The sequence below is a fragment of the Dermacentor variabilis genome, unplaced genomic scaffold (assembly GCF_050947875.1).
Source record: "Dermacentor variabilis isolate Ectoservices unplaced genomic scaffold, ASM5094787v1 scaffold_13, whole genome shotgun sequence".
Taxonomy (NCBI): Eukaryota; Metazoa; Arthropoda; class Arachnida; order Ixodida; family Ixodidae; genus Dermacentor; species Dermacentor variabilis.
In genome coordinates, this window is record NW_027460291.1 from 25,362,168 (window position 1) to 25,384,167 (window position 22,000).

General features: G+C 48.9%; 24 non-coding genes across 24 annotated transcripts; all 24 read left to right on the forward strand.

The window, feature by feature from the left end:
- Window positions 1-2,788: 2,788 nt before the first annotated feature.
- On the forward strand, window positions 2,789-2,861 carry TRNAR-CCU (transfer RNA arginine (anticodon CCU)). Its single transcript has one exon. It is a non-coding gene; the product is annotated as a tRNA-Arg (tRNA).
- A 153-nt stretch (window positions 2,862-3,014) lies between these two features.
- Window positions 3,015-3,087, forward strand: TRNAR-CCU (transfer RNA arginine (anticodon CCU)). Its single transcript has one exon. It is a non-coding gene; the product is annotated as a tRNA-Arg (tRNA).
- A 379-nt stretch (window positions 3,088-3,466) lies between these two features.
- TRNAR-CCU (transfer RNA arginine (anticodon CCU)) lies at window positions 3,467-3,539 on the forward strand. The gene has a single exon. It is a non-coding gene; the product is annotated as a tRNA-Arg (tRNA).
- Window positions 3,540-3,692: 153 nt separating this feature from the next.
- TRNAR-CCU (transfer RNA arginine (anticodon CCU)) lies at window positions 3,693-3,765 on the forward strand. Its single transcript has one exon. It is a non-coding gene; the product is annotated as a tRNA-Arg (tRNA).
- Window positions 3,766-3,918: 153 nt separating this feature from the next.
- TRNAR-CCU (transfer RNA arginine (anticodon CCU)) lies at window positions 3,919-3,991 on the forward strand. The gene has a single exon. It is a non-coding gene; the product is annotated as a tRNA-Arg (tRNA).
- A 153-nt stretch (window positions 3,992-4,144) lies between these two features.
- TRNAR-CCU (transfer RNA arginine (anticodon CCU)) lies at window positions 4,145-4,217 on the forward strand. The gene has a single exon. It is a non-coding gene; the product is annotated as a tRNA-Arg (tRNA).
- A 5,504-nt stretch (window positions 4,218-9,721) lies between these two features.
- On the forward strand, window positions 9,722-9,794 carry TRNAR-CCU (transfer RNA arginine (anticodon CCU)). Its single transcript has one exon. It is a non-coding gene; the product is annotated as a tRNA-Arg (tRNA).
- Window positions 9,795-9,947: 153 nt separating this feature from the next.
- TRNAR-CCU (transfer RNA arginine (anticodon CCU)) lies at window positions 9,948-10,020 on the forward strand. The gene has a single exon. It is a non-coding gene; the product is annotated as a tRNA-Arg (tRNA).
- A 153-nt stretch (window positions 10,021-10,173) lies between these two features.
- TRNAR-CCU (transfer RNA arginine (anticodon CCU)) lies at window positions 10,174-10,246 on the forward strand. Its single transcript has one exon. It is a non-coding gene; the product is annotated as a tRNA-Arg (tRNA).
- Window positions 10,247-10,399: 153 nt separating this feature from the next.
- On the forward strand, window positions 10,400-10,472 carry TRNAR-CCU (transfer RNA arginine (anticodon CCU)). The gene has a single exon. It is a non-coding gene; the product is annotated as a tRNA-Arg (tRNA).
- A 153-nt stretch (window positions 10,473-10,625) lies between these two features.
- TRNAR-CCU (transfer RNA arginine (anticodon CCU)) lies at window positions 10,626-10,698 on the forward strand. Its single transcript has one exon. It is a non-coding gene; the product is annotated as a tRNA-Arg (tRNA).
- Window positions 10,699-10,851: 153 nt separating this feature from the next.
- TRNAR-CCU (transfer RNA arginine (anticodon CCU)) lies at window positions 10,852-10,924 on the forward strand. The gene has a single exon. It is a non-coding gene; the product is annotated as a tRNA-Arg (tRNA).
- Window positions 10,925-11,077: 153 nt separating this feature from the next.
- On the forward strand, window positions 11,078-11,150 carry TRNAR-CCU (transfer RNA arginine (anticodon CCU)). The gene has a single exon. It is a non-coding gene; the product is annotated as a tRNA-Arg (tRNA).
- Window positions 11,151-11,303: 153 nt separating this feature from the next.
- On the forward strand, window positions 11,304-11,376 carry TRNAR-CCU (transfer RNA arginine (anticodon CCU)). The gene has a single exon. It is a non-coding gene; the product is annotated as a tRNA-Arg (tRNA).
- Window positions 11,377-11,529: 153 nt separating this feature from the next.
- TRNAR-CCU (transfer RNA arginine (anticodon CCU)) lies at window positions 11,530-11,602 on the forward strand. Its single transcript has one exon. It is a non-coding gene; the product is annotated as a tRNA-Arg (tRNA).
- Window positions 11,603-11,755: 153 nt separating this feature from the next.
- TRNAR-CCU (transfer RNA arginine (anticodon CCU)) lies at window positions 11,756-11,828 on the forward strand. The gene has a single exon. It is a non-coding gene; the product is annotated as a tRNA-Arg (tRNA).
- A 153-nt stretch (window positions 11,829-11,981) lies between these two features.
- Window positions 11,982-12,054, forward strand: TRNAR-CCU (transfer RNA arginine (anticodon CCU)). The gene has a single exon. It is a non-coding gene; the product is annotated as a tRNA-Arg (tRNA).
- A 153-nt stretch (window positions 12,055-12,207) lies between these two features.
- Window positions 12,208-12,280, forward strand: TRNAR-CCU (transfer RNA arginine (anticodon CCU)). The gene has a single exon. It is a non-coding gene; the product is annotated as a tRNA-Arg (tRNA).
- Window positions 12,281-12,433: 153 nt separating this feature from the next.
- TRNAR-CCU (transfer RNA arginine (anticodon CCU)) lies at window positions 12,434-12,506 on the forward strand. Its single transcript has one exon. It is a non-coding gene; the product is annotated as a tRNA-Arg (tRNA).
- A 153-nt stretch (window positions 12,507-12,659) lies between these two features.
- TRNAR-CCU (transfer RNA arginine (anticodon CCU)) lies at window positions 12,660-12,732 on the forward strand. Its single transcript has one exon. It is a non-coding gene; the product is annotated as a tRNA-Arg (tRNA).
- Window positions 12,733-12,885: 153 nt separating this feature from the next.
- TRNAR-CCU (transfer RNA arginine (anticodon CCU)) lies at window positions 12,886-12,958 on the forward strand. Its single transcript has one exon. It is a non-coding gene; the product is annotated as a tRNA-Arg (tRNA).
- A 5,122-nt stretch (window positions 12,959-18,080) lies between these two features.
- TRNAR-CCU (transfer RNA arginine (anticodon CCU)) lies at window positions 18,081-18,153 on the forward strand. The gene has a single exon. It is a non-coding gene; the product is annotated as a tRNA-Arg (tRNA).
- Window positions 18,154-18,306: 153 nt separating this feature from the next.
- On the forward strand, window positions 18,307-18,379 carry TRNAR-CCU (transfer RNA arginine (anticodon CCU)). Its single transcript has one exon. It is a non-coding gene; the product is annotated as a tRNA-Arg (tRNA).
- Window positions 18,380-18,532: 153 nt separating this feature from the next.
- On the forward strand, window positions 18,533-18,605 carry TRNAR-CCU (transfer RNA arginine (anticodon CCU)). The gene has a single exon. It is a non-coding gene; the product is annotated as a tRNA-Arg (tRNA).
- The last annotated feature ends 3,395 nt before the right edge of the window (window positions 18,606-22,000 follow it).

Below are 22,000 nucleotides of genomic sequence, written 5' to 3' on the forward strand. Positions count from 1 at the left end.
AAGAAAATGCCTGTAAGAGCAACAACAAAAACTTTTTTTTTCATGCTACACACTGGCACGCTTCCTGTCAAGCCATGGCTGCAGGAGAAGGGGATCTTTGTACCCTGGAGTGTGAATTGCCAGATATGTCAGAAACCGGAGACAATGGAGCATATTTTTCTGGAGTGCAGGGACTCAGTCTTCCTTTGGGACATTCTACAAAGGACACTAAAAAAAGAATTTCCTTTAACACCTTTTGGAATCCGTTTTTTACCTTTTGAAGAGAGAGAAGGCGTGCCATGTGATATGGTGATGTTACTCTGCATGCACAGCGTGTGGAAAACACGAATGGCGGTGCGTAATGAGGATGTTGACGCAAAACCGGCCAAAGAATATTTTGCTGAAAATGTATTGTACATTCGCGAAGCGTTTAAAGCGCTCAGCGAACCACCTGAGTGGTTAACAGCATTTGAACAGCTTGCAAACATTCAGCCTTCTTAAACCAAAATTAAACGACAAGGTACACCCGCACATTGAACTGTCTTTTTTGTTTTGTAATCGCAGGGGAGAATAGCTGTGAATCGTGTATTTGTTATAAAACAGGCAATAAAGAAAAAAAAAGCCCTCATGGCCTAACGGATAAGGCATCGGTTTCCTAAACCGGCGATTGCGGGTTCGAGTCCAGCCGAGGGTACGCCTTTCCTTTTTGAAACATTATCCTTGCAAATATTCCTCTGTAAAGAGTTAAATATCGCGACTCCTCTGCATCTGTGGCGATTCCACTTCCGGCCACTGTAGCGTACGGACGTGGCTGTCATGAGCTCCGTCGGAGCGGCATCAGCGGCCCAGCAGGGCTGCGGTTCTAGGTTTTTTGTTAACGAGGATCCTGATTATCAGGTGCTACTGCCTCAACTACCAACAGGGCGACTTGTTGCGAATACTTTATTTTTGCATGCTGATATGCATGCAAGGCCATACCGGGCGGAAAACTTCCGTGACATGCTGTCGAGCATGAAGTTGCTGTCTGACGTTGTCGCCCTAGGGGCGTATCGAATGAGTCATGTGTGGGCCGTGACTTTCAAAAGTAGTGACGCAGTGAAAGAACTGCTGCGGGCAAAGGACTTGAAGGTGAAGGATAGACCATGCATTGTCGTCGACCCTGGAAATCAAGCAATGCACCTCCAGCTGCACTGGATGTTACACAACGTGCCGGACGAGGACATTCGTGAAGCCCTGGCGCCTTACGGCCGAGTCACGGATGTGGCAAGAGAGCGGTGGCGGGTGCATGGACTTCAGGATAAAGGTTCTTCAACGCGCCTGGTCACCCTGATGCCGAGGAAGGGCTTGGGGGGGGGGGGACGTGCTTCATCTGTTGCGGATAGCCGGTGAGGAAGCTCTCGTGGTGATTCCTGGAAGAGCACCGCTCTGCCTTCGTTGCCGCAACACAGGGCACATCCGGCGCGACTGCCGCGTCCCTCGCTGCGCACGTTGTTTGGACGCGCTTCTGTGTGCAATCTCTTTTTAGTAGCGAAAGTGTGGTATATTATGCAAGTGTTATGAATGTGTCGTTCATGTGTGCAAAAAATGCATCGTGTTTTTGCCGTATTCATATGGGCTTCTAGTTGGGAGAGGATAAGCAGAACCAATTTGTTTCGTTCAGCTCGAAGTGGTGGGCTAGGCCTGTCGCATTTGTTTATCAGACAAATTGTGTCGCGTTTTCTTTTTTTTCGGGATCAGAGAAATGATTTTCCACGCACAGTAATTCAAGTCCGTTTGGGAAAAGCACTGCCGCAATATGTTGTAGCGACCAGTGATGTGACGGGAGGAAGTATTAGGGGATATCTGCGCGAAGTGGTTGATTCACTTCGTATGTTGTGTATGCGGTTTTCCATGGAATATCTGTGCTCTGTGACAAGAAAAACACTGTATAAAGACTTAGTTGACACAATGTTGCCAATATCATTGCACAGGTCTGTAAACTGGGGAGGCCAAGGAGATGATGTACTGAAACGGGTGAAAAAAATGCCAGTTAGACCCTCTCAAAAAAACATTTTTCTTTAAGCTACACACAAACACGCTACCCGTAAAAACATGGTTAGACGAAAAAGGAATATATGTGCCACGGACAGTAAACTGCTTACTTTGTAAAAAGCCAGAGACCATTGAACACGTTTTCATCGATTGCTGGGATCCAATATTTCATTGGGATGTCTTACAACGTACACTTAAAAAAGAACTACCGATTACACCTCTTGGTATTCGATATTTGCCAATCGATAACGAAGGAGGAGTTCCGTACGATACGTTTATGCTCCTTGGCCTCCACAGTCTGTGGAAAACGAGAATGGCAATGCGACACTCGGATGTCGATACCCGTCCGGCGAGAATAAACTTCATCGAAAGTTTCGCGTATATTCGGGAAATATATCGTGTCCAGAGTGAGCCTCCCGAGTGGGTGGCTATTCTTGATGAACTGATCAAGCTGAAGCGATTTTAATATATGTTAGCCAAAGTGTGGTTGACATGTTTTAGCATTTGAATGTGTTCTTGGTTTGTGCTGTAAACAGGCAACAAAAAAAAAAAGCCCTCGTGGCCTAACGGATAACGCATCGGTCTCGTGAACCGGGGATTGCGGGTTCGAGTCTCGCCGAGGGTACGCGTTTCTTTTTTGAAACATTATTCTTGCAAAAGTTTCTCTGTAAATAGTTAACTGCGTGGACTCCTCTGCATCTGTCTTCTTTTTGTGGAAACTCGGAATTTCCAGCCAACCACGCATTTGTAAATAAAGTATACCTACCGCAAAGGTGTAGCCCTCGTGGCCTAACGGATAAGGCATCGGTCTCCTAAACCGGGGATTGCGGGTTCGAGTCCCGCCGAGGGTACGCGTTTCTTTTCTGAAACATTATCCTTGCAAAAGTTTCTCTGTAAATAGTTAACTGCGTGGACTCCTCTGCATCTGTCTTCTTTTTGTGGAAACTCGGAATTTCCAGCCAACCATGCATTTGTAAATAAAGTATACCTACCGCAAAGGTGTAGCCCTCGTGGCCTAACGGATAAGGCATCGGTCTCCTAAACCGGGGATTGCGGGTTCGAGTCCCGCCGAGGGTACGCGTTTCTTTTCTGAAACATTATCCTTGCAAAAGTTTCTCTGTAAATAGTTAACTGCGTGGACTCCTCTGCATCTGTCTTCTTTTTGTGGCAACTCGGAATTTCCAGCCAACCACGCATTTGTAAATAAAGTATACCTACCGCAAAGGTGCTGCCCTCGTGGCCTAACGGATAAGGCATCGGTCTCCTAAACCGGGGATTGCGGGTTCGAGTCCCTCTGAGGGTACGCGTTTCTTTTGTGAAACATTATCCTTGCAAAAGCTTCTCTGTAAATAGTTAACTGCGTGGACTCCTCTGCGTCTGTCTTCTTTTTGTGGCTACTCGGAATTTCCAGCCAACCACGCATTTGTAAATAAAGTATACCTACCGCATAGGTGCTGCCCTCGTGGCCTAACGGATAAGGCATCGGTCTCCTAAACCGGGGATTGCGGGTTCGAGTCCCGCCGAGGGTACGCGTTTCTTTTGTGAAACATTATCCTTGCAAAAGCTTCTCTGTAAATAGTTAGCTGCGTGGACTCCTCTGCGTCTGTCTTCTTTTTGTGGCAACTCGGAATTTCCAGCCAACCACGCATTTGTAAATAATGTATACCTACCGCAAAGGTGTAGCCCTCGTGGCTTAACGGATAAGGCATCGGTCTCCTAAACTGGGGATTGCGGGTTCGAGTCCCGCCGAGGGTACGCGTTTCTTTTGTGAAACATTGTCCTTGCAAAAGTTTCTCTGTAAATAGTTAGCTGCGTGGACTCCTCTGCGTCTGTCTTCTTTTTGTGGCAACTCAGAATTTCCAGCCAACCACGCATTTGTAAATAAAGTATACCTACCGCAAAGGTGTAGCCCTCGTGGCCTAACGGATAAGGCATCGGTCTCCTAAACCGGGGATTGCGGGTTCGAGTCCCGCCGAGGGTACGCGTTTCTTTTGTGAAACATTATCCTTGCAAAAGCTTCTCTGTAAATAGTCAACTGCGTGGACTCCTCTGCATCTGTCTTCTTTTTGTGGCAACTCGGAGTTTCCAGCCAACCACGCATTTGTAAATAAAGTATACCTACCGCAAAGGTGTAGCCCTCGTGGCCTAACGGATAAGGCATCGGTCTCCTAAACCGGGGATTGCGGGTTCGAGTCCCGCCGAGGGTACGCGTTTCTTTTGTGAAACATTATCCTTGCAAAAGCTTCTCTGTAAATAGTCAACTGCGTGGACTCCTCTGCATCTGTCTTCTTTTTGTGGCAACTGGGAATTTCCAGCCAACCACGCATTTGTAAATAAAGTATACCTACCGCAAAGGTGCTGCCCTCGTGGCCCATTCTGCTTCCGGCTCCCGAGCTGAACGGATCGCGGGATCATGGGCTCCAATGGAGCGGCATATGCGGCTGTTAGCCGCGGCAACAGGCTTTCGACGGAAGAAGATAAAGATTACCAGATAATTTTGCCTCGCCTACCTACAGGACGTATTGTTTTGAACACAGTTTTTTTGCACGGCGACGCTCGTGTTCGCCCGTTTCGTGTAGAAGATTTTCGAGACGCGCTTCAAGCTGTTGGTATGCTCTCTGGCGTCGTCGCCCTTGGAGCATACCAAATCAACCATGTATGGGCGGTGACGATGAAGACAGCCGAGGCTGCCGAAAAGCTGGCGGCCCTGAAGGAGCTGCAGGTGAAGGGGCGTCGCTGCCTGGTCATCGACCCCAAGGAACAACAGGTGAAGCTTCGTATCCACTGGCTTCTGCATGGGGTGGACGACGAAGACGTCAAGACCGCGCTGGCCTCCTTCGGCAAGGTGACGGAAGTGACCCGGGAGCGCTGGCGAGTGGATGGCGTTTCCGACAAGGGCTCGACGACCCGAGCAGTGCTGCTGCAGCTGAAGGCAGGAATGAAAGTCGACGACCTGCCCCACCAGATCCGCGTCGCCGGCGAACTTGCGCTGGTGGTAGCCCCAGGACGTCCCATGCAGTGCCTGCGCTGCCGAGGCTCTGGCCACGTTCGTCGTGAATGCAAGGTTCCCCGTTGCTCGCGGTGCAGGCTTTTTGGACACAACGACGCGGACTGTGTGCGTTCATACGCAGTAGCCGCGGGTTCGGCGGAGAGCGAGCCGTCGACGTTAGACCATGTAATGGACGTGACCGAGGCGGAGGAAGCGGCCACGGGAGCTGGAAACGGCAAAGTGGCGGCAGAAACCGGCGTGACGACCAAGCAAGCCGAAGGAGGAAGGAATATCCCTCCCCCCAAAGAACCAGCAGCTACAGTCGAGAGCGTGAAGACGGCCCCGCATGAAAATGAGAGCCACCAGCCAGCTACGGATGCAACGCAGGCAGAGGCGGACAACAACGCGACCCCTGCTAGCGCCCGCGTCGAATCCGTCTCGGCACCGGTCAAGAGATCCCTGCAGCACGAGGAGAAAGTCGACGGAAAGGCTGGCGGTGACTCCGAGGCACCACCCGCTAAGACGCTACCTGGAAGGCGCTCCACCCTCAAGCCTAAGCCGAACTTGGAGACTGACCGTAGGCTTACCCCGAAGCCGACCAAAGAGGAACCCGGGCGACGGCCGCCGGATGGCCACGGAGGCGTCTAGCGGTCAGCTAGACGTTAAGGTGAGCACCATGCTCCGGGCCTTCTCCCCTCCGGTTTTCACCAATAATGGCTACCAACCCGTCGCTTAGCCTCGGCACGCTAAACGTTCGAGGTCTGGCCGCCAAAAGGAAACAGAGTCAGGTTTACAGACTACTAGTGGACCACGACCTCGACGTTTTAGCCGTGCAAGAAACCAAGGTAGACGGCGAGGAGGAGACCGGGAGCATGGTGCAAAGGTTCACGTATAACTACTATACGGTAGTGAGCCACGCCTTAGGGACTTCGGCAGGGTGTGTGCTGTTCGTGAGGAAGCTCCCTGGTCTTGTTATATATGGTTACTTCTCCTGTACTTCTGGTCGACTTGTCTTTTGTGACTTCAGCTATTGTAATGTCCAATGGCGCGTGTTTTGCATTTATGCGCCTAATACTGTGCAAGAGAGGGCAAATTTCTTTGAGTTTAAAGCATCATTTACATGTGCAAAAAATGATAGCCTGTGTAGGCGACTTCAACTGCGTATTGAAAGCTGAGGATAGGTCTACGCGTCGCGTGGTTTGTGACAAAAGTAGTGATATCCTGGCGCAGATCACACACGAATTCGAATTAGAAGATATCGCAGAATGTTTTCGCGGTCACGGAGACGTAAGCTACACTCACTTTCAGGGCACAAGTCACGCACGCTTAGACCGTATCTATCTTTCATATGATTTAGTTGAAAAATGCCAGTGCTACACAGTTACGGCCATATCATATTCTGACCACTGCCTGGTAAAATGCACGGTGGGCAGGAAGAAAGAACGAAACAAGTTCGTCTGGGAACTGTGGAAATTGAATGCAGAGCTGTTACGGGATGAAACTTTTAACGCAAATGTAGTGGCTACTCTGAATTCTTTTGGAACAGACAGTTCTACGAAATTTGGTGAGGAATGGGAGTTGCTGAAGCAAAGCATTAAATTGAAGGCAATCGAAAGAAGTAGCGTACTGCGATATGAACAAAAGGCCAGAGAAAAGGATTTAACAACATTGCTAGAAAAATTTGCGAAGCTTGAATGCATGCAACCTGGCGCCTATCAACAAGATATGCGCGCCGTTAAGAAGAAGCTCGAGGTATTCGACGAAGATCGCTTCCGAGGTGCGCTAGTGCGCGCCAGAGCAGAAAGGCTATCATGCGGGGAAACGCCAACGAAAAGAGCACTGGGGTTAGAAAAAAAGCACTCGAGACGTAAGCAGATTGAGGCTATCGAATATGAAGGGGTGGTATTAACGGATAACAATAATATAGGGCGTGCTTTCTTTGAGCATTACAAAGAACTTTTTACATTCAGGCCTGTCAACATGCACGATTTCAAGAAATTATTTTTGCAACGAATCCCACAGCTGTCGAGTGAGGTTAAAGAAACCTTAGAACGACCATTAACAGAACATGAAGTGATGAAAGCCATCGAAGACCTGAATCCTGGGAAGTCGCCAGGTCCAGACGGTCTTTGTGCCGCATGGTACAAATCATTCAAAAGCCACCTAGCTCCTATCTTAACAGCAGTTTTCAAGGAAGCATATGAACTGAAAATACTTCCACCATCCTTTGGCCAGTCCCATACAGTACTAATACCGAAAACAGAAGAGACCGAAAAGCTCAAGCAACTTTCCTCCTACAGACCCATAGCGCTTACTAACTGTGACTACAAAATATTGATGAAGGTGTTGGCACGACGGGTCCAGTCAGTTATTCAGGAAGTAGTCGGCCCACACCAGACGTGTGGTATTCGTGGAAGAACCATTTTCACTAACATCCATAAAATGAAGTGTGTGCTGGAGTGTTGTGACGCCATGTGCGATGCAGTAGCCATCCTCCAGCTAGACTTGGAGAAGGCGTTTGATTGTGTTTCTCACGACATATTGCTTACCATCCTTGAACACGTTAATTTTGGCCACATAATCACTGAAGGGGTGACCATGGCGTACCGGAGCTGCTATACCAGACTTATAGTTAATCAGATGTTGGGGGCCCCCATTAACGTGAAGCGCTCCGTTCGCCAGGGTTGTCCACTCAGTCCACTCCTGTTTTGTGTCTACATAGAAACGCTATGTCTGGCCATCATTGAAAATGAATGTATTAAGGGGTTTAGTCTTCAATCAGCAGAAGTGAAGCTACTGGCATACGCTGACGATGTGGCTGTGTGCTGTAAGGACAAACAAAGTGTATTGAATACTGTGAATATCGTCAAAAAGTTTGGTAACGTCACTAACAGCTACGTTAACTGGCAGAAATGTTTGGGGTTTTGGCATGGAAGATGGGCGTCTACACCAGACCACTTTTCGAACGTAAACTGGGTCACGACGCCAGTGAAGTACCTTGGAGCACCCCTTGATGCCTACAAGGACAGTAGCGAGTACTGGAAGGAGCGGACAAAACAACTAAAAGAAAAAGCCGACCGATGGAACGCCTGTTACTTGTCAATATTCGCGAGAGCTACAGCGTGCAACATGTTTCTCGTGACAAAGATCTGGTACGTAATGCAGGTACTACAGTGCTCTCGTATTAATGTGCAGAAACTGCACCGCGTGTTCGCTGTATTCGTGTGGGCATCAAGCTGGGAGCGATGTAGCCGAGATAATCTCTTCCGGCGCGTGAAGGATGGTGGTCTGGGGTTGGCGCACCTCTTCCTGCGTCAACTGGTGAATAGATTCTCCTTCTTTCGAGATACAAACGACCCATTTCTGCGCACGGTGATCCAAATGAGGCTGTCAAGATCACTTCCCGAATTCGTTGTAGGTACGGAAATAATGCCAGGACCAGTCCGTGGTTTCTTTCGGGAAATAGTTCAGAGTGTTTCCTTTTTGCGTGTTCGTTTTTCAAGTGCATATTTGTGGAGTGTAAAACGGAAAAAGTTATATCGTGATTTATGTGACAGTGTTTTGCTAGTACCTATGTACAGAGCCCCGTACAGTGGAGGCCCAGGCCTAGATGTATTGAAAAGGGTGAAGAAGATGCCAGTTCAACCAGCCACTAAATCGTTCTTTTTTAAATTACACACTGGTACTGTACCTGTTAAATTCTTCCTTGAACAACGTGGGTTCTACATGCCATGGGGAACCCACTGCCTTATATGTAAAAAAACATAAAGCATAGATCATGTCTTCATCCACTGTTGGGAAGGGGTCTTTTTCTGGGACGTGTTACAAAGGACTCTAAAAAAGGAGCTACCTATAGATCCCCACGGAATCAGGTTTCTGCCAGTATATGACGACGAAGGTTTCCCGTACGACCTGATCATGCTTACGGGCCTCCACTGTTTATGGCGCGCAAGAATGGCGGGTTACCATTGTGACCCGGATGCCCGACCGGCGCGTCTGTACTTTTGTGAATCCATGCAACGGTATGTGGAAGTGATGAAGATGCAACAGCCTGTTCCTGAGTGGCTGTCGAGGGTTGAACCCCTTACAGCACTAAAGGAATTTTAATCCGACAACGTCGTGCCACAGTAGCGGACGGCAGCGAATGTAAATATTACTGTTCCTTGTTCCGTTTGTGTATTCATCCCTTTTTGCTTCTTTGGTCTTTGTTTATATCATTTAGGAATTTGTGTTGTGTTATGTCGAGTACTGGCAATAAAGAAAAAAAAATGCCCTCGTGGCCTAACGGATAAGGCATCGGTCTCCTAAACCGGGGATTGCGGGTTCGAGTCCCTCTGAGGGTACGCGTTTCTTTTGTGAAACATTATCCTTGCAAAAGCTTCTCTGTAAATAGTTAACTGCGTGGACTCCTCTGCGTCTGTCTTCTTTTTGTGGCAACTCGGAATTTCCAGCCAACCACGCATTTGTAAATAATGTATACCTACCGCAAAGGTGTAGCCCTCGTGGCCTAACGGATAAGGCATCGGTCTCCTAAACCGGGGATTGCGGGTTCGAGTCCCTCTGAGGGTACGCGTTTCTTCTGTGAAACATTATCCTTGCAAAAGCTTCTCTGTAAATAGTTAACTGCGTGGACTCCTCTGCGTCTGTCTTCTTTTTGTGGCTACTCGGAATTTCCAGCCAACCACGCATTTGTAAATAAAGTATACCTACCGCAAAGGTGCTGCCCTCGTGGCCTAACGGATAAGGCATCGGTCTCCTAAACTGGGGATTGCGGGTTCGAGTCCCGCCGAGGGTACGCGTTTCTTTTGTGAAACATTGTCCTTGCAAAAGTTTCTCTGTGAATAGTTAGCTGCGTGGACTCCTCTGCGTCTGTCTTCTTTTTGTGGCTACTCGGAATTTCCAGCCAACCACGCATTTGTAAATAAAGTATACCTACCGCAAAGGTGCTGCCCTCGTGGCCTAACGGATAAGGCATCGGTCTCCTAAACCGGGGATTGCGGGTTCGAGTCCCGCCGAGGGTACGCGTTTCTTTTGTGAAACATTGTCCTTGCAAAAGTTTCTCTGTAAATAGTTAGCTGCGTGGACTCCTCTGCGTCTGTCTTCTTTTTGTGGCTACTCGGAATTTCCAGCCAACCACGCATTTGTAAATAATGTATACCTACCGCAAAGGTGTAGCCCTCGTGGCTTAACGGATAAGGCATCGGTCTCCTAAACCGGGGATTGCGGGTTCGAGTCCCGCCGAGGGTACGCGTTTCTTTTGTGAAACATTATCCTTGCAAAAGCTTCTCTGTAAATAGTTAACTGCGTGGACTCCTCTGCGTCTGTCTTCTTTTTGTGGCAACTCGGAATTTCCAGCCAACCACGCATTTGTAAATAATGTATACCTACCGCAAAGGTGTAGCCCTCGTGGCTTAACGGATAAGGCATCGGTCTCCTAAACCGGGGATTGCGGGTTCGAGTCCCGCCGAGGGTACGCGTTTCTTTTGTGAAACATTATCCTTGCAAAAGCTTCTCTGTAAATAGTTAACTGCGTGGACTCCTCTGCGTCTGTCTTCTTTTTGTGGCTACTCGGAATTTCCAGCCAACCACGCATTTGTAAATAAAGTATACCTACCGCAAAGGTGCTGCCCTCGTGGCCTAACGGATAAGGCATCGGTCTCCTAAACCGGGGATTGCGGGTTCGAGTCCCGCCGAGGGTACGCGTTTCTTTTGTGAAACATTGTCCTTGCAAAAGTTTCTCTGTAAATAGTTAGCTGCGTGGACTCCTCTGCGTCTGTCTTCTTTTTGTGGCTACTCGGAATTTCCAGCCAACCACGCATTTGTAAATAAAGTATACCTACCGCAAAGGTGCTGCCCTCGTGGCCTAACGGATAAGGCATCGGTCTCCTAAACCGGGGATTGCGGGTTCGAGTCCCGCCGAGGGTACGCGTTTCTTTTGTGAAACATTATCCTTGCAAAAGCTTCTCTGTAAATAGTTAACTGCGCGGACTCCTCTGCATCTGTCTTCTTTTTGTGGCAACTCGGAATTTCCAGCCAACCACGCATTTGTAAATAAAGTATACCTACCGCAAAGGTGTAGCCCTCGTGGCCTAACGGATAAGGCATCGGTCTCCTAAACCGGGGATTGCGGGTTCGAGTCCCGCCGAGGGTACGCGTTTCTTTTGTGAAACATTATCCTTGCAAAAGCTTCTCTGTAAATAGTCAACTGCGCGGACTCCTCTGCATCTGTCTTCTTTTTGTGGCAACTCGGAATTTCCAGCCAACCACGCATTTGTAAATAAAGTATACCTACCGCAAAGGTGCTGCCCTCGTGGCCTAACGGATAAGGCATCGGTCTCCTAAACCGGGGATTGCGGGTTCGAGTCCCGCCGAGGGTACGCGTTTCTTCTGTGAAACATTGTCCTTGCAAAAGTTTCTCTGTAAATAGTTAGCTGCGTGGACTCCTCTGCGTCTGTCTTCTTTTTGTGGAAACTCGGAATTTCCAGCCAACCACGCATTTGTAAATAATGTATACCTACCGCAAAGGTGTAGCCCTCGTGGCCTAACGGATAAGGCATCGGTCTCCTAAACCGGGGATTGCGGGTTCGAGTCCCGCCGAGGGTACGCGTTTCTTTTGTGAAACATTATCCTTGCAAAAGCTTCTCTGTAAATAGTTAACTGCGCGGACTCCTCTGCATCTGTCTTCTTTTTGTGGCAACTCGGAATTTCCAGCCAACCACGCATTTGTAAATAAAGTATACCTACCGCAAAGGTGTAGCCCTCGTGGCCTAACGGATAAGGCATCGGTCTCCTAAACCGGGGATTGCGGGTTCGAGTCCCGCCGAGGGTACGCGTTTCTTTTGTGAAACATTATCCTTGCAAAAGCTTCTCTGTAAATAGTTAACTGCGCGGACTCCTCTGCATCTGTCTTCTTTTTGTGGCAACTCGGAATTTCCAGCCAACCACGCATTTGTAAATAAAGTATACCTACCGCAAAGGTGTAGCCCTCGTGGCCTAACGGATAAGGCATCGGTCTCCTAAACCGGGGATTGCGGGTTCGAGTCCCGCCGAGGGTACGCGTTTCTTTTGTGAAACATTATCCTTGCAAAAGCTTCTCTGTAAATAGTTAACTGCGCGGACTCCTCTGCATCTGTCTTCTTTTTGTGGCAACTCGGAATTTCCAGCCAACCACGCATTTGTAAATAAAGTATACCTACCGCAAAGGTGCTGCCCTCGTGGCCTAACGGATAAGGCATCGGTCTCCTAAACCGGGGATTGCGGGTTCGAGTCCTGCCGAGGGTACGCGTTTCTTCTGTGAAACATTGTCCTTGCAAAAGTTTCTCTGTAAATAGTTAGCTGCGTGGACTCCTCTGCGTCTGTCTTCTTTTTGTGGAAACTCGGAATTTCCAGCCAACCACGCATTTGTAAATAATGTATACCTACCGCAAAGGTGTAGCCCTCGTGGCCTAACGGATAAGGCATCGGTCTCCTAAACCGGGGATTGCGGGTTCGAGTCCCGCCGAGGGTACGCGTTTCTTTTGTGAAACATTATCCTTGCAAAAGCTTCTCTGTAAATAGTTAACTGCGCGGACTCCTCTGCATCTGTCTTCTTTTTGTGGCAACTCGGAATTTCCAGCCAACCACGCATTTGTAAATAAAGTATACCTACCGCAAAGGTGTAGCCCTCGTGGCCTAACGGATAAGGCATCGGTCTCCTAAACCGGGGATTGCGGGTTCGAGTCCCGCCGAGGGTACGCGTTTCTTTTGTGAAACATTGTCCTTGCAAAAGTTTCTCTGTAAATAGTTAGCTGCGTGGACTCCTCTGCGTCTGTCTTCTTTTTGTGGCAACTCGGAATTTCCAGCCAACCACGCATTTGTAAATAATGTATACCTACCGCAAAGGTGTAGCCCTCGTGGCCTAACGGATAAGGCATCGGTCTCCTAAACCGGGGATTGCGGGTTCGAGTCCCGCCGAGGGTACGCGTTTCTTCTGTGAAACATTGTCCTTGCAAAAGTTTCTCTGTAAATAGTTAGCTGCGTGGACTCCTCTGCGTCTGTCTTCTTTTTGTGGCAACTCGGAATTTCCAGCCAACCACGCATTTGTAAATAATGTATACCTACCGCAAAGGTGTAGCCCTCGTGGCCTAAGGGATTCGGCTTTCTGCCGCGCTAGCGAGCGGACGTGCCGATCATGAGCTCCGTAGGAGCGGCTTCAGCGGCCCAGCAGGGCCGCGGTACCAGGAGGTTTGCCTCAGAAGACCCGGAATACCAAGTTTTGCTGCCTCAATTGCCGACAGGTCGGATAGTTTTAAATACAGTTTTTCTGCATGCGGATGTGCGTGCCAGGCCGTATCGTGTGGAACATTTCCGAGATGCGTTGGCTAGCTTAGGCCTACTTGCCGATGTCATCGCCCTAGGGGCGTATCAGATGAGCCACGTTTGGGCGGTTACTTTCAAGAGCGACGAAGGCGTGAAAAAGCTTTCAAGCGCCAAGAACCTCAAGGTGAATGAACATCGGTGCATTGTCGTTGATCCTGCCAATCAGGCCGTGCGGCTGAAGTTGCATTGGATGCTTCATAACGTGTCGGACGAGGATATACGGACAGCCCTGTTACCGTTCGGAAAGGTCACGGACGTTTTCCATGAAAAGTGGCGTGTTCAAGGAGTTCAAGATAAAGCATCGTCGACACGGGCGGTGTCCCTGGTTCTGAAGACGGGTATGACCGTAGAAGACCTGCCCCATCAACTTCGTGTAGCTGGTGAGCAGACCCTAGTTGTGGTACCGGGCAGAGCACCCCTTTGCCTGAAGTGCCGAAACACCGGACATGTCCGACGTGACTGCCGCGTCCCGAAATGTGCAGTATGCCGTCGCTACGGCCACCAGGATACGGAATGTGTTAAGACTTACGCATCCGTCGGAGGACCTGCGCTTCGAGAGGACGTGGCTGACCTGTTAATGGATGAGGCTGACGTTGATGAGGCTTCCCGCGTGCTAGTACCACCGGCGGACATAGTTGCAACACCTTATGTGCCGGCTGCTAAAGCCACGAAGGTGGTAAATGTGCTGCCTACGAGCCCGAAAGATGCAGTGCAAAGGCCATGCGACGAAGGAGCCAAAGAAGAATCGGCCGCAAAATCCGCCACTGCCGAGGAGGCCGCCACGGAGCACGGACCGGCAACTCCCTTGATGGACGTCGAAGAATCGAGTGCAAGCAATGTGGCTATGAAAAGAGCGAGGGACTCGACCGGCAACCTGGACGGCAGCCTGGACGGCAACCTTGACAACGGGGCCAAAGACGAGCCGCCGCCAAAAGCGCAGGCGGGTCGTCGTGTGCCCGTGCGCCCGAAGCCAAACATCCCGCCGGACAGACGGCCGGCGGCAAAACCGCCTAAGTAGGACTCGGCGCCTACTGGGGCGCCCGGACTAACGTCGTGAAGAGATGGCGTCCTTTTTGGAATCGGGCTTCGCGTACGCTCTAAAGGTACGCGTGTGGATCGAGCGGTTTTCAGTGCAAAAGTTATGCATGCAAATTTTTCTACAGTGTGTCTGGATCGCTTGTTCTTCAGCGACACCGTGCGATCGGCTTGCTTTTGCAGATAAATGGCGGTGAAACTAGAGAGAGCACTGAGAGTTGCCACGTTAAATGTCCGTGGCCTTGGAGCGCGAAGGAGGCAGTATCAACTTAGCCGCTTGTGTATGGAGAAGGAACTCGATGTAGTTGCCTTACAAGAAACTAAGGTCGAAACCCAAGAGCAGACCGATCGCATGGTGACGCCTTTCACGGCGCATTACAATGTGTGCGTGTGCCATGCGAATGGCACATCAGGCGGATGTGCGTTGTTAATACGGAAGAGTGCTGGTATTATTGAAGAAAGTGTAACTGTTTCTGAAACTGGCCGCTTGCTTATTGTAGATTTTTCTTTTTCCCACGATTTGTGGCGGCTCGTATGCGTTTATGCGCCAAACAATGTGAATGATCGATTTTTGTTTTTTGAATGTATCGAGCAATATCTAAGATGTGATCGCTTTGTCATATTACTTGGTGATTTTAACTGTGTGTGTTCTCCGGAAGACCGACTAAAAAGGGAAAGGGTTCGCGATAAAAGTGCTCTCCTTTTGAGCAGACTAATTGAAGACCACAACTTAGAAGATGTGGGCCTAGTCCTCACTGATGGTATGATTCCGCAGTACACGCACATTCAGCGAAATAGCCGAGCAAGGCTGGACAGAGTGTATGTTTCTGACGACTTGATCACCCTTTGTAATAGTTATAACGTCGCACCGCAATCGTTCACGGACCATAGCCTGGTAAGCTTCTCGATTGGGGAAAAAGTTAAAAGAACACGATTCAACTGGAACACGTGGAAATTCAACGAAAAGCTGCTTGATGATGAACCATTTGTGCGCAGAGTTAAGGAAAAGATAACAGAGTTGATGACAAATGAGGGTGAATATTTTACTGCCACATGGGAGGAATTTAAGATTCAAGTTAAGTTCATTGCAATAGAAAGAGGAAGCAGCCTTCAGCACGATAAATTACAGAAACAAAGAGAGCTGCAAAGACAGCTAGAATATCTGTCAAGCGCACAAAATGCGGGTCACGATCTATTAGCTGAAAACGTAAAGAAAGTAAGACACGAGCTTGAAGTTATCGACGCCGAGCGATACAAAGCAGCAGTTATACGCGCTAGAAGCGAACGCCTATGGATGGGTGAGATACCAAACAAACGGGCAATGAGCGATGAAAAGCGTCACGCGTCAAGAAATGAGATCCAACAGATACGTCTTCAAAACGAGGTGACGTCAGACGCTTCGTCGATTGAGAAAGCTTTTGTGGAACACTATCGCGAATTGTTCGGCAATGTGACTCCTTCTGGACTGGCCTTCGAGAGTGAATTCATGAGCGAGATGCCAAGGTTGGATGACGACGTTAGAGAAAGTCTTGAGAGACCAATAGCTGTGTCCGAGATTGAAAGGGCGATAGAAGAACTGCCATCAGGCAAATCGCCAGGGCCGGACGGCCTAGGCGCCGCTTTTTACAAGGCATTCAGTCAGGAGTTTGCGTGTATATTGCACCGACTACTCTCAGAGGCGTATGAATTTAAAAAAGTACCGCCCTCATTCCAGACTTCGCACATAGTATTAATTCCGAAAACCGATGAACGGGAAAAGCTCCTTTCAGTAAGTTCATACAGACCGATAAGTCTGACCAACACAGATTACAAAATATTTATGAAAGTACTGGCTCGACGATTTCAAAGCGTGATTCAGCAGCTTGTAGGGCCACACCAGACGTGTGGCATTAAAGGCCGCACCATTTTCACGAACACCCACATTGCAAGGAATGTGCTTGAATGTTGCGATGCCATTGGGGGTCGGGTGGACATGTTGCAGCTAGACCTTGCGAAGGCGTTCGACCGGGTGTCACATGAGGTGCTTTTCGCTATACTGCAGTACTGTAATGTTGGGAGCGTCATTGTAGATGGCGTTAAAATGGCTTATGAAGACTGTTACATGCAGCTTATAGTTAATAAGTGTCTTAGTTCGCGGGTGCCACTCCGCTCGTCTGTACGGCAAGGCTGTCCCTTGTCTCCCTTGCTTTTTGCCCTGTACCTCGAACCCTTTTGTATGGCAGTCATACGGAATGAAAACATTCGTGGTTTTAGGCTGCACGCCGCAGAAGTTAAAATGCTAGCTTATGCAGATGACGTCGCCGTCTTTTGTGAAGACAGGGAAAGCGTGGTCGAGGCTGTCCGCCTTGCAAGATCCTTTTCTAGGTACACTGGTGCCCAGATAAACTTCGAAAAAAGTGTTGGGATATGGCATGGAAGCTGGGACGCGACACCCACAAAATTCGCCGGTATGCAGTGGACTACAGTGCCTCCACTGTATCTAGGAGTGCCCCTTGAGCACTATCGGGACTCGACACAGTTGTGGACCGGCCAAATAGAATCAATGAAAGAAAAGATAAAAGGATGGCAGGGCCGGGGATTGTCAGTGTTTGCACGTGCTTCAGTTTGCAATATATTTTTAATTGCCAAAGTTTGGTACATACTGCAAGTAATGTTCATGTCCCGTGTAAACGTTCAAAAAATGCATCGAGTGTTTGCTACCTTCATCTGGAACTCCACTTGGGAGCGATCCAGTCGAACAAATCTTTTTCGCACAGTTCGAAATGGGGGCCTTGGGCTCTCACACTTGTTCATTAGACAGATCGTATCGCGGTTCATCTTCCTGCGAGATGAAAGAAATGTTTTCCTCCGTACGGTCATTCAGGCGAAAATGGCAACAGAACTGCCTGAATTTGTTGTGTCCACATCTAGTGCTATCACTAGAGCGACTGGGTACTATCGTGAAGTCGTTGCATCTTTTAGAATACTCTGCGCACGTTTTTCGCTGGAGTACTTGTGCTCAGTGAGAAGAAAGAAACTGTACGCAGATTTAGTTGACAGTATGTTACCTATCCCACTGTATAGGAGTGTTTATTGTGGAGGCCCAGGAAAAGATGTGCTGAAACGAGTCAAAAGGATGCCTGTAAGACCTGCTGCGAAAACTTTCTTTTTCCACCTACACACGAACACCCTCCCCGTTAAAGTATGGCTAGAACAGAAAGGAATATTCGTACCCTGGACTACCGATTGCCGGCTGTGTAAAAAGCCTGAAACAACTGAACACGCCTTCATTGAGTGTTGGGACGCTGTCTTTCACTGGGACATCTTGCAGCGCACTTTTAAAAAAGAACTCCCCATAAACCCCTATGGAATTCGGTTCCTTCCAGTTGAAAGCGATGACGGGCCACCGTTCGACATGTTCATGTTGCTGGGTCTCCACAGTTTGTGGAAAACAAGAATGGCTGTACGTCATGCTGATGTGAATGTGTGCTCTGCGCGAGAGAACTTCATTGAAAGTATGTCACTATTACGAGAAGTGTATCGTGCACAAAGCGAAACCCCAGACTGGGTTAGCATCCTTGATGAGCTGGTGTGCCTCAAGAAATTTTAGCGACCATCCCACCTGATGTGATGTGGGTGCACTGTGTATATGGATTTGTTTTTTTTTTGTGTGTTAACGTCTAAGGAGGCAATAAAGAAAAAAAAAAAAGCCCTCGTGGCCTAACGGATAAGGCATCGGTCTCCTAAACCGGGGATTGCGGGTTCGAGTCCCGCCGAGGGTACGCGTTTCTTTTGTGAAACATTATCCTTGCAAAAGCTTCTCTGTAAATAGTTAACTGCGTGGACCCCTCTGCGTCTGTCTTCTTTTTGTGGCTACTCGGAAATTCCAGCCAACCACGCATTTGTAAATAAAGTATACCTACCGCAAAGGTGCTGCCCTCGTGGCCTAACGGATAAGGCATCGGTCTCCTAAACCGGGGATTGCGGGTTCGAGTCCCGCCGAGGGTACGCGTTTCGTTTTTGAAACATTATCCGTGCAAAAGTTTCTCTGGAAATAGTTAACTGCGTGGACTCCTCTGCATCAGTCTTCTTATTGTGGCAACGCGGAATTTCCAGCCAACCACGCAGTTGTATATAATGTACGCCTACCGCAAAGCTGTAGCCCTCGTGGCCTAACGGATAAGGCATCGGTCTCCTAAACCGGGGATTGCGGGTTCGAGTCCCGCCGAGGGTACGCGTTTCTTTTTTGAAAATTATCCTTGCAAAAGTTTCTCTGTAAATAGTTAACTGCGTGGACTCCTCTGCATCTGGATCGGATCCCGGCCACGGCGGCCGCATATCGATGGGGGCGAACTGCGAAAACACCCGTGTGCTTAGATTTAGGTGCACGTTAAAGAACCCCAGGTGGTCAAAATTTCCGGAGTCCTCCACTACGGCGTGCCTCTTAATCAGAAAGTGGTTTTGGCACGTAAAACGCCAAATATTATGTTATTATTCCTCTGCATCTGTCTTCTTTTTGTGGCAGCTCGGAATTTCCAGCCAACCACGCAGTTGTAAATAATGTATGCCTAACGCAAAGTTGTAGCCCTCGTGGCCTAACGGATAAGGCATCGGTCACCTAAACCGGGGATTGCGATTTCGAGTCCCGCCGAGGGTACGCGTTTCGTTTTTGAAACATTATCCTTGCAAAAGTTTATCTGTAAATAGTTAACTGCGTGGACTCCTCTGCGTCTGTCTTCTTTTTGTGGCGACTCGGAATTTCCAGCCAACCACGCATTTGTAAATACCTACCGCAAAGGTGTAGCCCTCGTGGCGATTCTGCTTCCGGCAGCCGAGCTGAGTGGACGCAGGATGGCAGGCCCTTCAGGGGTGGCTACAGCTGCACGTTTCGGCCGCGGTAGCAGGTCTTTTGACGTTGAAAGTGATTACGATGTTGTATTGCCAAACCTGCCTACATGACGAGTTGTTCTGAATACTGTTTTTTTTACATTATGACGTCTGTTGCCGGCCATACCGAGTGGAAGAATTCCGCGACACATTGGCTCGTGTAACGCTTTTCCCCGAGGTTGTTTCCTTGGGGGCGTATCGTATGAGCCATGTGTGGGCGGTGACGTTCAAGAATATGGATGTTCTGAAAGGAATCCTTGGCGTCGGAGACCTCAAGGTGAAAAATTCCCGCTACCTCGTCATTGACCCAGCAAACCAAGATGTGCGGATGAAGGTACATTGGCTGCTTCACAATGTACTCGACGAAGACGTAAAACGTGCGTTAGCGCCGTAAGGCCAAGTGACGGAAGTCAGCAGGGAGCGATGGCGGGCACACGGCGTGGCCGAGAAAGGATCAACGACCCGTCTGGTAACGCTCAGGTTGAAGGTGGGCCTTAAAATTGACGACCTGCCTCATCAAGTGAACGTGAGCGGCGAGCAAGCCCTTGTTGTTGTGCCGGGCAGAGCGCCCGTTTGTCTACGCTGCCGAGGAAAAGGGCACATTCGTCGGGACTGCCGAGTACTGCGTTGTGGCGGCTGCCGCAGGTTCGGTCATGAGGAGCACGACTGCACACTTTCCTATTCCAGCGTCACCAGGCCCGTGGATGGTGGCGACGCGTCCGGGCTACTCATGGACGAGGGTGACGCTGAAGACGTAGTATGTTCTGGCGACAGAGCCCGCCACAGAGTGCTGGTGACGCCAGAACCAGCCACACTAAAAAGGCGGAACATGACAACGGGGCAGAAGCCTGCAGGCCAGCCGTCGGAGTTACAACCAGGGAATGCAACGACCTCAGAGAGGCCTCAGTCCTGTGAAACTTCAGCCAAGGAGAGAGAGGCTACACCAGGACAGGAAAACATGGACGACAGCCAGAGCGCAGCCAGCGGCGTGGCCGGCAAGCGCCCTTGGGATGAAAGCAGAGACGAGACAAGTATTTCTGATGGCGTCGAGGGTGGAGAACCACCGACGAAGACAACGGGGATTACGCGTCCGACTTTCAAACCGCGTCCAAAAATTCTGGTCGACCCACGGGCAGAGGCCAAGCCACCTCTGCTGTCATCACCGTCTGGGTAGGTGAGCCTGTCATAATTTTTGGAGGGAAAGTAATCAGTAACAGACAAAAGTGAAAGTGTTGTGGGGGACAGGTGACTGAAAAACATGAAAACAGCCGAGACGCCTGTACGACGTACGATTTCCTCGTTTTCTGGTGAGCATTCAAGTAGGAACCGTGAGGTAGGCCTGCTCATAGCAATAACAACATGCTCTTTAAATTAGAAATAGCCTTACACGTAGCAATGCTCAACATTAGAGGACTTGGGTCTAGGAGGCGGCAGTGTCAGTTGCGTCGTTTGTTTCTTGGGAACGACGTTGATATTGCCGCCATGCAGGAAACGAAAATCGAGTCCCAAGAGCAGACAGACCGCATGCTTTCGCCTTTTCGCTCCCGATACAATGTATGTGTCAGCCATTCTCATGGCACATCCGGTGGCTGCTTGCTCTTTATGAAGAATAGCATTGGCATTGCAGTAGAATGTTTACATATTGATCAATCGGGACGATTAATTGTGTGTGATTTTTCCTTTTCTGGGACGAGTTTGCGGATTGTTTGTGCATATGCTCCAAATAGGGAGCAAGAGCGAAAAATATTTTTCGCAAATCTTGAAGTGCACTTGTCCTGTGATAGAACAGTTTTTTTTCTGGGCGATTTCAACTGTGTTTGCACTCCCAAAGATAGGGCAAGCAAAGCGTCGGTGCGTGATTATAGCGCATTGTTGTTGAATGCAATGGTTCGCGAGCGAGAGTTGGACGACGTAGGAGGTGTGCTGTCTCAGAGCACCCAATACACACATCACCAGCTTAGCAGTCAGGCGAGGCTTGACAGAGCCTACGTGTCTACTGTGCTACTTCCCTTGTGCCGAAATTACAGTGTGAAGCACGTATCTTTCAGCGACCATAGCCTAGTCATGTTCACCATCAATAAGAAAGAAAAGCAGAGGTTTAGCTGGGACCTGTGGAAATTGAACGACAAGCTACTCGATGATGACACGTTTGTAGAGAACGTTAAAACTGAATTAGAAGAAGTATTCGAGTGTAACATGGGCAGTTTAATTCATACATGGGAGTCTTTTAAAGAAAAAGTAAATATGAAAGCTATTGAAATAGCATCTTGTATAAAACACCGCCAAATGAAAGAAGAAAATCAGTTGCAGTGCCAGTTAGATTTTTTACTCTGTCAAGAATGTGTGCAACCGGGCATGCGCAGTAAAGAAATTAAAGATGTGAAAAGAAAGTTGGAGTCTATAGACGTAAAAAGATACAAGGGAGCTGTGGTGCGCGCACGCGCCCAATAGCTTTGGTGTGGCGAGATGCCCACGAAACGTGCGCTGGCAGACGAGAGGAGCTACGCGACTAAAAACGAAATCAAGGCGATAGAATATCAAAACGTCGTCACAAGCGATAAAGCAATAATTGAACAAGCGCTTGTGGAACATTATCGCGAATTATTAGGAAGCATCAAACAGGGCAGTAGCACATTCAAAGATGAATTCTTATCACTTATGCCGCAACTCGACGACGACATAAAGGCAAGCTTAGAGGCACCTATCACCGTCAAAGAAATTGAAAAATCAATTGAAAAAATT